Below are 14,807 nucleotides of genomic sequence, written 5' to 3'. Positions count from 1 at the left end.
TTCCAGTTAGATTATCTGGAATTCATCTTGCCACATAAGCAAAATCCCACCCCTACACAGTAAAAATCTCTAGATATAAGAAAGCCTTCTACTCCAATAGTTTGTCACCGCTTCCGGTAGTAGTCATGCTGGAAGTTAGGAAGTACGTTAGATAATTATAACCATCAGTTTTATTTGATACGAGTGGATACTTCTTTGTGTGTCGATGAAAGATTGTGATCATACAACAGTTTCCTACCCCCTTTTTTTTTTTAGAGTCAGTTGCATTTTAGTTATACTGTGAACGATCTTTCAAGCTGCACCAGTTGGACGGTAGAAGAAAGAAAAGGCAGCGCTGCATCGTATGCCCCCCCTCTTCACATTGATTGGGTTGGTTTTGTAGCACCATTTAGCCATAGCAAATTTTGATCGCCCCCTTTCCTTCACAGACAGTTGAGTGTTTTCTACTGGATCCATGATGCTTCTATGGCTTGGGTATTTATAAAAAAGGTGAGTAGGTTTGGAATGTGATTTAACAAAGGAGATGAATGTTCGTAAAATGTTTGTAGGTATGTCTGAATTGACAAGGAATGAATGTTCGTAAAATGTTTGTAGGTATGTCTGAATTGACAAGGAATGAATGTTCGTAAAATGTTTGTAGGTATGTATGAATTGACAAGGAATGAATGTTCGTAAAATGTTTGTAGGTATGTATGAATTGACAAGGGATGAATGTTCGTAAAATGTTTGTAGGTATGTATGAATTGACAAGGAATGAATGTTCGTAAAATGTTTGTAGGTATGTATGAATTGACAAGGAATGAATGTTCGTAAAATGTAACTTATCTTTTAGACGATGGAGAGGGTCAGGGTAGGCCGGTCATCCTGCTGTCGGTGATGCGTGTCCTGACTTGTAACTGGAAAGCGAGGGTCTTCTTTCATCAGCTCTAGCAGCCCGGCGTCTTCGTCTTCTTTCTCCTCCTCTCTTCTTTGGTTTGTGTGAATTAGGAATTTTTTAGAATTGAAGGCGTTTGGCCCATAACATGAGAGCGTAGTCGGCTTCAGTTCACTGGTGCCTTATTTCTTTTTCTTCTTCATCTCTTTAGGTCGGGTGGGAGAATGTCCGTGCGTTCACTGACGCAGCTGGGCGAAAATCTCCTGTTCCTTCGGTTCCCTCAAATACCTCGTTTTTATAGTGGCAAACTGGCTCCCAGCGGCTGTGATATTTGAGGTGTTTATTTTAGGCGCGGAGCTCTGGCATTGGTTGATAATTATTTTGTGGTTATCTTATTTTCTCCTTCCTAAACGGAAGCGATGCGTGGAGCCATGTGCAAACGACAATTTTTTATTTTGTCTCTCATGGTGGATGCGTTAACATCCGGTTGGCAATTCTCATCATGTTCCTACACTTCTCAGTGAGGAGAGAGGGCTTCAGAAAGCTGGTGCTCATGTTAGTAGGATGGGGTCAATTCACTAGTCGTCTAGCGCACAGCTGTAATTTGGTCTCTTCTTAAGATAAGGATCTGGCATAGCCGAGAAAACTTATTGATTTCTTGGGTCCTTGGTTCATATCTATGAGACGGCGTTCATCACTGGTAGCCTTCGTGATCTCGACTGGCAACTTTCTATCTCACATCTATTGCGATTAAATAATGTAAGCCCAACATACACAACACTAAAAATTAATTAATTTCAGGTTTGAAAACATTGAGATCAGTTAGATTATCTGGGATTCATCTTGCCACATAAGCAAAATCCCACCCCTACACAGTAAAGATCCCTAGATGTAAGAAAGCCTTCTACTCCAATAGTTCTTCTCCAGATATCCAGCTATGATATAGCTGGAAATGTCTTCTCAATTATTAAATCATTTCTATCAGATTCATAAGAGTAGTAGTTGATGGGCAGAAATCAGAAGCTCACAGTATTAATGCTGGAGTCCCTCAGGGGTCCATCCTGGGCCCAACTTTCTTCCTGATCTACATTATCACATCCTTAGATCATTCGTTGGCATTTATGCTGACCATACTACCATCTATGACAGCACATCAAAGGCCATAAATGACAAAGTTCTCTCTGATTCTCTCTCCTCTGATCTTGAGCATGTGGTACAATGGGGAAAGCAGTAGTTGATTACTTTTAATGCATCTAAAACCAAGCTTCTATCTTTACAGCATCAACGCTCTGATCCTCATCTAGCATCAATTGAAATGAATGGCTCTTCTCCTGGGGAGGTCTCATGTTTTGACAAGCTTCTGGGCTTGACCTTTACTCCTGATTTGAAATGGAACACATACATCAAATCAATTACTGAGGTCGCTGGGAAAATGGTAGGATCCTTCTACCGCTCCAGTAGATATCTCACTCCTGAGCAATTCTCTACCTATATAAAAGCCAGGTACAGCCAATGATGGAGTATTGTTGCCACATCTGAGCAGGAGCTGCTAGAAGAGCTTATCCTGCCTTGACAGAGTTCAAAATAGACCTCGTAGCTTAGTGGGGGATGCCTTTTTCTCTTCTTTGTAACCTCTTTCCCACAGAAGAGACGTTGCGAGCCTGTCTCTGCTTTATCGTTATTTTCATGGCAAGTGCTCGTCTGAGCTTCAATCTCTGGTCCTCCCTTGTCAAGCTTTCACAAAAACACTCGTCTAGCCAAAACCACTATCAATAATTTCCCACACTCTTTATCTGTGCCTAAACCTAAAAATATATTCCACGAACAAACCTTCTTTCTTAGACGTGCACGCCTGTGGAACTCTCTTCCGATTGCCTGCTTTCTAGCTGACTACAATTTGATTGTCTTCAAGTCCAACGTAAACAAGTTCTTGATGGACCATCCCCTTAAGTAATCCAATTTAAAAAATTTTCACTACTTATGTATACCCAGTAACTCTTATCCTTGAGTGGCCTCCTGGCCTCGATTAGTGGTGACTCCTTTGTAAAAAAAACAAAACAATAAAAAACCTGCTAAACTTTGGAACTCTCTTCTGGGTTCCTTGTTTCCCAATTGTACTGAAATTCAAAAGGTCAAGCGTAATGTGAACAGATATCTAGCTGCTCAACTCCCTACATAGTACCCCTGCAACATATGTCCCTGATAGTAGCCCCCTGCATCAAATTGGAACTGTGCTTTGTTTGGAGTGAAATTGTAAAAAAAAAAAAAAGAAAAAGAAAAAAGGATCTGATCTCCTCGTTTACATCAGAGGAATTCACAGCCACATAAACAATTTTATAAGTATAACAGATATGAGGCATGGTCCCTGGCATTGGTAGAGGCCATTTTTGATGACTATAGCGTCTTTGGGTATTGCCAAGAATCACACCAATATTTAATATAAATTGGAGTGTAAAAGTTATGTTTTAGCGAAGAATATAAATGAAAGATATATCCCGGTATACATGCATAATAAAATCAAAACAAATGAAACATTAAGAGAATAGAAGGGTCACCAGTTAGTAAGTCCTACCTAAAGCATTAACAGAGTTTTGTAAATGAAAAAATGAAGAAAAACGAAATTTTATAACAAAACATTTTTATACAAGAGATGAGAATATAAAAATTATTTTCAACCATGAAAATGTTAATTTATGTAAACACGTGTTTGAGGATGAAATTTGAGTAATTCAAAAGTCAAAATGTTCATAGTGTGAATATATGCGTATATAAGAAATATTCATATGTAAGTATTTGGCAGCGTGGCATTGTGTATGTGTGAGCGTTGATTTACCTTGTTCTTGTTAGTGCTAATAGTAATTCATTTTCTGTTCTCCTGACTCTTGCTAGTATGTAGGAATGTGTGTGTGAGATGGAGAAGGCTGTATGTGAGTTATTGAGTCCCTTCTGCATCGTCCGGCCAAAGGCACAGATAGAGGTTAAGCAGACATTCTTGGGTTCTTCTGTGCAGGTACGACTGGTGAAGTTTTGATAAAACTGTTTTTGTTGACCAGGTCTCGTAGGATTCTCTAAGTTAGGCTTATTATTTTCACATAGACGTGTTACTTTATGGAATTTGGAACCGTTAGTTCATACGTTCCTGTGAAAACTTCCTTGTTTTGAGGAGTGAAGAGGACATTAAATATAAAAGACCCAGAGAAACAAAGAGGATAAGCAATTAAAACAATTTGCTTTTTAGCGTTCGTGTGAATCGCTTCTCGATTAAGTCGCTACATATATATGTCGTATGTAGGCAGCAAATATTCGTTTAAACAATGTTGCTGTAAGAAATGAACACATCATGATAGCGATTATATATTTAATCAATATTTTCAGAGATATAACAGATTTTCCCAATTCTTAGCGTAATCAATAAAAGAAGCACAGTGTTTTTAGGAATAGATATCCAAAGGTTTGCAGTCTTGACGAAAGCTGTTCTGACTACGAATGAAGAAAATCGAATCAATTTCTGATTTTTATTGAAATAAAACAGATCTGCTTGCCAGACGATTACTATAGCTTTATAACAATAATAAGTACTCTGTTTTTTTTTTTTTTTTTTTTTTTTTAAGATTGTAATGCTAGGTATGGGGCAGCCAACATTGCCCCGCTTTTTTTATTGAAACCAACCGAGAGCTCTTTTTAGTATCCTCGCTGTTCCCTTAAGTGCAATTGTCTGAATCTCTTTTGCACTTGGTTCTCCAAGAATATTAGTTAGGTAGGACTTCAGGTTCTTCTTCATAAGTCCTGTGCCACCTATGATAACTGGTATGATTGATATCCCCTTAAGATCCCAGTTTCTTTTCATATCATACATGAGACCTTGATATTTGGTCTGTTTTTCTATTTCAGCTCTGTTTAGACCTCCATCATTAGGAACACTCACTTCAATCAATAAAGGTTTGCAGAAATCATTGGTTCACTTAAATAAATTTTATGATGGTTTATGACTTCTAAAATGTGTTGCCCCTTAATTTCTTAATTAATCAATTGATATTGCACCTGAAAATAAATCAGGTGACTAACTACAGAGTAAGGAAAATCCGTGTGTATATTTTTAGAATTTTAGTGAATACTAGCATTTCAGCCCGGCGTTGCCCGGGTGTGTGGATGTGTATGTTGAGCAAAAAAAAAAAAAAGTGGTTGTAGGAAGGAAGGCTCGAATCCGTATCATGAAGGAGGAAAAGAACGGGGGAAAAAACCTGACGCCTTTGCGGTTAAGACCACCGCCAAACCAGAAGTGGGTTATGTTTAAATTAAGGCTAGACAATCGAGAGGAGAGGATGACTTTCAAAAATATCGGCAAAAAAAGCGACCTTACCTGTGGAAAAGTGCCTAGTTGAAGGTGAAGATATTAATGTTTTTAGCCAATTTTTCGATATTTGCCGTATGAAAGGTCGAACTTATCAATGATACTGTCTTGGTAAAATCCGTTGCCTCTATTGAAAGTTTTAGGAAGACATGCAAACATACATACATACATTCATATATTGTTAACTAAAATTTTTCGACCCAAACCGAGGAAAAAGCTTGCCCTATCTCTGAATACCTTTTATGTAAAATTTCAAATGTTTAGACCAGGAATTATCTGAGTAATTTGGTAGAGACCGCAGAGGTCAAATTTTTTTATAACTTTGACCCCTATTATGACTCCTTAAAATTTATTTTTTTGGGCTCAAATCAAGTTATTAAGTTAGATCCATGTCCAAGGAACCTATATCTAAGGTTTCAATTGTTTAGACCCAAAATTGTTGAAGGAGTTTGGTAGAGTTCTCAAAGGTCAAATCGTTGAACTTTGACGCCTAAACAGCCACATTTCTGGCCGAAAACAGATTACAAAGATTTTCCCATATCTCACTGGTCTGTATATAAAATTTCGAGTCTTTACCCCCGGCGCTTCCCGGTGTTTGGAGGGGTATCTTGAAAAAAAAAAAGAAAAAACGCGGTCAATTTTATTTTATTTAACCTCTATTATGACACCTTAACATATATTGTTAAGGGCTAGGATTCTGCCGTAAGGACTCTGACAGACACATGCATGGATTTGGAGTTTACATTCGTAATACCCTTCCCTTGACTAGAGAAACAAACCTAGAATCGGATGATCAAGCCTTTATGTGTGATACAACATTAGCTACTTTTACTTTTACTTATCACAAATTGTTACTTTTCCAACCCATTTCCCTGACCAGGAAGCACAACACGCATCACTTTTAGATCTGTTTTGGACCACAGTTCCTGATGATTGTATAACGAATGCCGACAGCTCACTTGGGAACGCTGATCATGCAGTGATAATGGTTGAAATTCCCCTAAACTGAAGAGCCAGTGCTCAAAACAACGAGATAATATAAAAAGGCTGACTGGGAAGCCATCAGAGATCTTATCAGAGATGCCCCATGGGGAAATATTTTTTCTCTTCCTGCTGAACAGTGTGCAAACGAGACCACTGAATGGTTCAAAACTGCAATCGAAGCGCCTGATCCCATGCGGAAATTTTATAGCAAGCCCCACTCTCCCCAATGGTTTACTTCGACTTGCACAACTGCCATTGCTCAAAGGCAGCATGCATACCGCAGATTTAACCGACATAAGTCCAGTTCAAGCAGACAGAAGTACATAGAAGCTAGAAGTAACGTTAAGAAAGAAATAGCGACAGCTAAGAGAGAATTTACGGAAACCACTAAAAAACGCACAGAAGCAAAAAAGCTAGGAACTTGTGACTTCTGGAAAATCTACAACAGTGTAGTAAATAATGGGCAAGCAACAATTCCCCCACTAACCAACAATCACGAGGTTGTTTGCTCAGCAACCGAAAAGGCTAACATGCTTGCCAGTCGGTTTACCTCAAACTCCACACTGGACCCTTCCAACCACTCCTATATGAATTTCCTATGCAGACAGACGCCATGCTAGACGATCTGAAAATCACCCCTGCTCAGGTGCATGCTATCATAAAAAACCTTGACACCTCAAAAGCATGTGGACCCGATCTCATCCCAGCTGTGCTATTAAAAAAGTGCTCAGCCGAAGTAGCTCCAGTTCTCTCCAAACTCTACAACAAATGCCTTAATGAATCTTGCTTTCCGGGCTGTCGGAAAACTGCTTCTGTGGTACCAGTATTCAAGAATTCTGGCGAAAGAATTGACCCATTAAATTATCGCCCCATTAGCCTCCTCCCACTTTTTGCCAAAATATTTGAGATTGGATGTCTTCAAGTCCAATGTTAACAAATTCCTAATGAACCGCCCCCTTAATTAAACACTTCATCAAATCTCCACACTAACGTAATGTACTTGCAATAACCCTTATCCCTGAGTGGCTTCCGGGCCTTGATAAGTGGTGATCACTGTGTAAAAAAAAAAAAAAAAAAATTAACTATGCTCTAGTCCATCACCTTACAGATGCTAAACTTCTGACTGACCAACAATATGGATTTAGACAAGCCCGTTCCACAGCAGACATCCTAACTGTAATCTCTGAACATATATACCATTCACTGGACAAAGCGGGGGGAGGGCAGAGCAGTAGCTCTAGATATATCTAAGGCTTTTGACAGGGTATGGCATGAGGGTCTCCTCAGGAAAATTAGATCATACGGTATCACTGGTAGAATACTTAACATAATTAAATCCTTCTTAGTTAAGAGAAAAATCCAGGTTGTCCTTGACGGTCGTACATCTAAACAATATGATATAAATGCGGGAGTCCCCCAGGGATCTATCCTTGGACCTCTACTGTTCCTGATATTCATAAATGACCTCCCCGACAAAATTTCCTCTGAGATGGGTATATATGCTGATGACACCACACTCTATAACAGGCATGACAGGAAAACAAATGAACATATATCTAAAGAAATGGCAGAAATACTAGAGGATGACCTCCAATCTGTAGTGGAATGGGGACAAAAATGGATGGTCACATTCAATGTCGCCAAGACGAAACTAGTTTCATTCAATAATTACAAGAAACCTTCTCTACCACCTATAGCAATGGCCAACGACTTTTTATCTGAGAGTACGTCTTTCAAGCTCCTTGGCCTAACGTTCACAGGAAACATGAGTTGGAACAATTACATCGAGGGCATTGCCAGGGCCGCTGCGAGGAAGGTGGGCTCTCTCTACTGTGCTAGACAACTACTAACACCCGAAAATTATCCTGTACCTCTATAAGGCAACCATTCGCCCATGTATGGAGTATTGCTGTCATATTTGGGCTGGTGCATCTGCTACTAGTCTCTTGCTCCTTGACAAGGTTCAAAAGAGAGTCGAAAATCTGATAGGCCCTGAACTGGCATCTAAGCTTCAGCCTCCGTCCCATCGACGAAACGTTGCATCCCTCTGCCTGTTCTACAAGTATTTTAATGGTGAATGCTCTAACGAACTGCAAGCACTTGTGCCCCCACGACGTGAACACCCTCAACAGACCCGACAGGCTGCAAAATCCCACCCCCACACTGTAGAGATCCCTAGATGTAAAAGATCTTTCTACTCCAGTAGTTTCTTCCTCAGAACCGCTAGACTTTGGAATTCCATTCCAGGTCCCTGTTTCCCCAACTCTACTGACATGCAGAAGTTCATGTGCAACGTGAACAGACATCTTGCTGCCCAAATCCCTACATAGTACCCCTGTAGTTGTTGCCCCTGATAGTAGCCCCCTACACCAAAGTGGCAATGTGCCTTGTTTGGGGTGAAAATGTAATAAAAAATTAAAAAATATATAAAAAAATTGTATTTTCTTTTGAAATAAATAGAAAAGAGGCTTTTTAATATGAATATCGATACACACAAAAGAAAGACGAATGTATAGGAGTGTGTGTGTATATATATATATATATATATATATATATATATATATATATATATATATATATATATATCAAACAGTAAAAATAAAAAGTGGTAGTAGGAAGGCAGGCTCAAACCCGTACAGCGAAGGAGGAAAAGCACGGGAGAAAAACCTGACATCTTTACTGTTACGACCACCACCAAACCGGAAATGACGTAGTTTTAAATTAAGGCAAAACAATCGAAAGGAGAGGCTGACTTTCGAAAATATCGGCGAAAAACGCGACCTTCCCGCGACCTTCCCTGTAGAAATGTATCCAGTTGAGGGTGAAAATATTAATGATTTTAGCCAATTTTTCGATATTTGTCGTATGAAAGGTCGAAATTCAAAATGATACTGATCTTGTAAAAATCCGTCGCCTCCGTCGAAAGTTTCAGGCAGACATGCAAACATACATACATAGATTTATATATTGGTAACAAAACTTTTCGACACAAACCGATTAAAAAGCTTGCCCCTATCTCTGAATACCCTTTATGTAAAATTTCAAATGTTTAGACCAGAAATTGTCTGAGTAATTTGGCAGAGACCGCAGAGGTAAAGTTTTTAAAACTTTGACCCCTATTATGACCTCTTAACATTTATTATTTGGGGCGCAAATCAAGTTATTTAGTTAGATCCATGTCCAAGGAACCTATATCTAAAATTTCAAGTGTTTAGACCCAAAATTGTCGGAGGATTTTGGTAGAGTTCTCAAAGGTCAAATCGTTGAACTTTGACCCCTTAACAGACACATTTCTGGCCGAAAACCGATCACATAGATTTTCCCAAATCTCAGTACCCTGTATATTGTTCGAACATGTTTTTTCCTCACATACACACACCCACATGTACGCACGCACGCACATACGCACAGACACGTACATATATTCACGTTCGCGAATATACACTCACATTCATGTGCATACACACACGCTAACATACATACATGTACGCACACATATGTGCACATGTACGCACACATGGGAAACGTCACTTCCCCTGAAAGGAATTCTAGACATGCGCAGTCAGAACACTCACCCCGATATAAAAGTCAACACAACCATTCAACTTCCTTTTTTCTTCCCTTTTTGCCTGGGTTCGTCAACCAGGCAAGTTCGCGTCCACAGCTCTTGGATTGAAGACTTTTCCACGTGGACGACTGCTATCATGAACGCACGGCTTTGCTAAGGACAACTCTCTCTCTCTTTCTTTCTCTCTCTCTCTCTCTCTCTACCTGCGGGACTGCCATTTCTCGTCCTCTACTTCATTCTTTTCTTTTCCATGCGTGTAATCAACGACTGAATGAACACTTGTTCCACCTAAACCCTTTATTTTCGACAGAAAATAAACGACATGTTTATTTTATCCCGCAATTGAGTTTTGTTTCCTTCTTTCCATTCGTTTCATTATTTTCTTTTGTAGCGAGTTAGGATATTTATATCCTGGTCCGCAACAGTATCAAATTTCGAGTATGTAGACTTTAAACTGACAGAGTTAATGCGTAGGGAAATGTACACAGACACAAACACACAGACAGACACACAGATACACAGACACGTTCACTTTTATAGATATATAGATAGACTATCATGGGTGCCCGGCGTTGCCTGGGTATTTGGAGGTGTATGCTGAGCAAAAAACAAACAAACAAAAAAAAAGGTCATTTTTTTTTAAACTTTGGCCCCTATTATGACCCCTTAAAATTTATTTTGGGGCTCAAATCAAGTTATTAAATTAGAGCCATGTCCAAGGAACCTATTTCTAAAATTTCAAGTGTTTAGACCCCAAATTGTCGGAGGAGTTTGATAGAGTTCTCAAAGGTCAAATCGTTGAAATTTGACGCCTTAACAGCCAAATTTCTGGCCGAAAACCGATCACATCGATTTTCTCAAATCTCAGTACACTGTATATCAAATTTCGAGTCTGTAAACAAAAAGTTGACAGAGTTATTGTGTAGTGAAATGTACACAGACACACAGACAGAAAGACAGACAGGCAGACACGTTCACTTTTATCGATATACTAGCATGGGTGCCCGGCGTTGCCCGGGTGTTTAGAAGTGTATGCTGAGCAAAAAAAAAAAAAACCCCAAAGAAAACAAAACAAAAAAACGGTCAATTTATTTAATTTGACCCCTATTATGACCCCTTAAAATTTATTGTTTTGGGCTCAAGTCGAGTTATTAAGTTAGATCCATGTCCAAGGAACCTATATCTAAAATTGTAAGTGTTTAGACTCCAAATTGTCGGAGGAGTTTGGTAGAGTTTTCAAAGGTCAAATCGTTGAACTTTTACTCCTTAACAGCCAAATTTCTGGCCGAAAACGATCACATAGATTTTCCCAAATCTCAGTACACTCTATATCAAATTTCGATTCTGTAGACAAGAAATTGACAGTTATTGCGTAGGGAAATATACGCAGACACACAGACCCACAGACAGAAAGACAGACACGTTCACCTTGATAGATATACTAGCATGGTTGCCCGGCGTTGCCCGGGTGTTTGGAGGTGTATGCTGAGCAAAATAAAAAATAAAAATAATAATAAAAAATAAATAAATAAATAAAATAAAAAAACGGTCACTTCTTAAAAATTTGATCCCTATTATTACCCCTTAACATTTATTGTTTTGGGCTCAAATCAAGTTATTAAGTTAGATCCATGTCCAATGAACTTATATATAAAATTTCAAGTGTTTAGACCGAAAATTGTCGGGGCAGTTTGATAAAGTTCTCAAAGGTCAAATCGTTGGACTTTGACCCCTTAATCGCCAAATTTCTGGCCGAAAACCAATCACATAGATTTTCCCAAATCTCAGTACCCTGTATATCAAATTTCAAGTCTGTAGACTTAAAATTGCAGAGTTATTACGTAGGGAAATGTACACAGACAGACAGACACTTTCACTTATATATATATATATATATATATATATATATATATATATATATATATATATATATATATATATAAAGAAAGAGAGAGAGAGAGAGAGAGAGAGAGAGAGAGAGAGAGAGAGAGAGAGAGAGAGAGAGAGAGAGAGAGATTTGTTTTGTTTGTAAGAGATGCAGTATTCACCTGCATGGAGTCGATGGTAGATTTCATCGTATATTTGCATAAATCTCTGGCCATTTATCCTTTTGATTGACAACTAAATTAGAGGAGAAATGAACTATTATTTAATTATATTAAGATTTTTCATCTTTAAACTTATGTAGCACAAATTTTGATTCGTCAGGGAGAACTATGGCGATATAAAACCTCTGATGTATTTAGAAGAAAAGGAACTGTCCACTAGAAATTAGGATAATGTGTTCGGAAGAACGCCGTCACAGGAAGTTTACATGTTAGGATAAACTAGTGTGGACTTTTTCTTTGGGTTGTGTCTGTAAGAAGGAAGTACGTGCTTTAGAGTTCTCTTCGAACGAAGAAAGACGAATCACGTATTGGCTTTTACCGAAATGTACAAATAAAAAGGCACGTTATTTACCAAGGAACTGTTTTTCAATTAATTAGCAGAACCCGCGGAAATTCCACGGTAGTTGAAAATTTGTTAAACATAGTATAAATAAAATGAATAAAAAATATAATAAAACAAATAACGACGAATTTAAAACAATGTTTTTTGCAAATTCTTTTTTAACATTTTAAAGCTAGAAAGATGAAAATGAAAAACTCAACACGCAACACATTGTTTTGCTTTGTGTTTTCTTCTGAATATTTTTTATATAAATTATAAAAGAACATATATCAATTAACTTGCACATTTTTTGTTATTTTTTAGATTAGTTCAACCTCCACAATTTACTTTTAAATGACGACTTCCATAGGTTTTAGACTATGCTGAATACGAAAATCGCATTGAAATTTTGCAGAAATAAGTAGTTATGTAGATATAAAAAGTTGTATTATACATTGCATTCTTTGGCAGCCATCTTTTTTACGCGCGTGCACGCGCGCCATAAACAAACAATGCTAAAAAGCCAAAGTTCTGTCCGAAAACCGATCACATAGATTTTCCCAAATCTCAGTACACTGTATCAAATTTCGAGTCTATAGACTTAAAATTGACAGAGTTATTGTGTAGGGAAATGTACACAGACAGACAGACACACACACACACAGACACTTTCACTTTTTTATATATACTCGCGAGGGGGTATCCGGTGTTGCCCGGGTGTTTGGAGGTTTGTGTGCTTTTGGGTAAATGAAAACTCGGGGGGGGGGGGGGTAAAATAAAAAAAGTTTTGGTAGGTAAGTATGAGGATCGAACTCGAACCATTGAGGCAAAGTTGGAAATTAAAGTGTAAAAATAAAACATGCGATGTTAACCATTGGGCCACCGCGAAATACTAACGGAACCGTGTTTGAATTTATTTATTTAAGTATTAAAAACATAATTGACACGTGTCCACAATAAACTCTGCTGCTTCTATTTGACCTCATTAATGAGGTCAAATAGAAGTCACGGAGTTAACTTTTGCTGCGGGGCAGCGTTTGGGTTTGTTTACCCCAAGATGTTGGGGAGGGGAAAACCAGCTCCCCATTGTCCAGATTGAATAGCAATTGTCTGATATAAGGAGTTTGGCCCCACATTGATCAAAGCTGATTGTGTCTGGACGTTTCCCCGGTACGATTTCCGGGAACAGTGCTGGTATTTATTTGCTTCCCCACTGAGCAAATTAGGCACAAGGCTTTTTTTTTAATGTGAAGAGTGAAGGGGAAAATGGGGACCAGCTTCCCGGAGAGTAGAGGAGCTGGATAGTGACAATTGGTATGAAAGGTTTCCCCTACATTGACCAATAACTGATTGCTACAAGAGTAATGGTCTTATATGTGGAGTTTCCCCCACATTTTGAATTAGTTTCGCTTTTTATACGAAAAAGCTGAACGAACACAAGACTGGCTGAAATAGCAAAACTTTTATAAAAATCGACGTAAATAAATCTAGAGGCGACCCGCGTTCCCAAATCCTAGATATTATTATCTAGGGGATATATAAACAGATCTAAGCGATAGTAACCCCCCCTCCAGGACCGTCGGCAAAAAAGCCTTTGCGAGACATACATAAAATGATCACACACATTTTGCCTTTTATATATATAGATATACTAGCATTTCAGTCCGGCGTTGCCCGGGTGTTTGGAGGTGTATGTTGAGCAAAAAAAAAAAAAAAAAGCGGTAAATTTTTAAAACTTTGACCCCTATTATATGAACCCTTTATTGTTTTGAGCTGAAATCAAGTTATTAAGTTAGATCCATGTCCAAGGAACCTATATATAAAATTTCAATTGTGTAGACCCCAAATTGTCGGAGGAGTTTGGTAGAGTTCTCAAAGGTCAAATCGTTGAACTTTGACCCCTAACAGCCACATTTCTGGCAGAAAACCGATCACATCGATTTTCCCAAATCTCAGTACCCTGTATATCAAATTTCGAGTCTGTAGACTTACAATTGACAGAGTTATTGCGTAGGAAAATGTACACAGACACACAGACGTACAGACACACTCACTTTACAAGCCAAAAGTAACTGTAAACATAAAGAGAATATAAATATTAATATTTATATAATAATCTCAATCAAATAAAATAGCTCAATACAACCAAAATATGGAAATAGAGCTCGTTATTAAAGGACACAATTAAAGACTGTAAATTATAATTTACAAGAATTTAATGTTCGACAGGGTACTCATTCTTTCGCTGACATTTACAACTTTTCACTGGAAGCTTATTACATCGGTTACTACGCCTCTCATTGAAAAATCTTCAAGACTTTGAAAAAAAGTTATTTTTTTTTCTTCCATCATTTGTAAATGTTTTTTTAAATTTTATTTTACCGAATAATTAGATTACACTCATATTTGATTTTTTTGTTTGTATCACTGTCAATATTGCCCATTATAACTCGGACTACATCTTTTGAGATTATTATTGAATCTTATGACCAATTCGCATTTTAGAACAACCTAATCGCTGCATATCGCTTCGTTTTTCATTTCTTTTCTCCATTTCATGAACTTTTTACGCATGAACTTTTTTTTGCATATATGATTAG

At 38.0% G+C, this 14,807-nt stretch overlaps 1 protein-coding gene across 1 annotated transcript in view; it reads right to left on the bottom strand.

The window, feature by feature from the left end:
* The window catches only part of LOC145256117 (uncharacterized), a 93,800-nt gene that overhangs the window by 34,011 nt on the left and 44,982 nt on the right, over positions 1 to 14,807 (bottom strand). The window lies entirely within an intron of this gene.

This window comes from Euprymna scolopes, chromosome 32 (assembly GCF_053919585.1).
Source record: "Euprymna scolopes isolate OS-2025 chromosome 32, ASM5391958v1, whole genome shotgun sequence".
NCBI lineage: Eukaryota > Metazoa > Mollusca > Cephalopoda > Sepiida > Sepiolidae > Euprymna > Euprymna scolopes.
Note: the sequence above shows the minus strand (reverse complement) of the source record. Positions and strands in the feature narration are given on the sequence as shown.